A 250-nucleotide genomic window follows, 5' to 3' on the forward strand; every position below is an offset into this window, starting at 1 on the left:
TTATCCGATCGTAGGCACTTTAAACGTCTTTCCCATTGGTTTTCGTATAGTACCTTGAACTCACTCACCTAAGCCGCCACCTCACTTCACTCTTGTGCTTCATGAAGTACGCCACCACAAATCGCGAAAAATCGTCCACAAACTTTAGCATATACCGTGCACCACCCTTTGAGACCGTTTTCATCGGGCCCGTCACGTCCGTGTGAACAAGCTCCAACACACGTGATGTCTTCGTAAGCGATCGAGACGG

This window comes from Plasmopara halstedii, assembly GCF_900000015.1.
Source record: "Plasmopara halstedii genome assembly, contig: Scaffold_292, whole genome shotgun sequence".
Taxonomy (NCBI): domain Eukaryota; phylum Oomycota; class Peronosporomycetes; order Peronosporales; family Peronosporaceae; genus Plasmopara; species Plasmopara halstedii.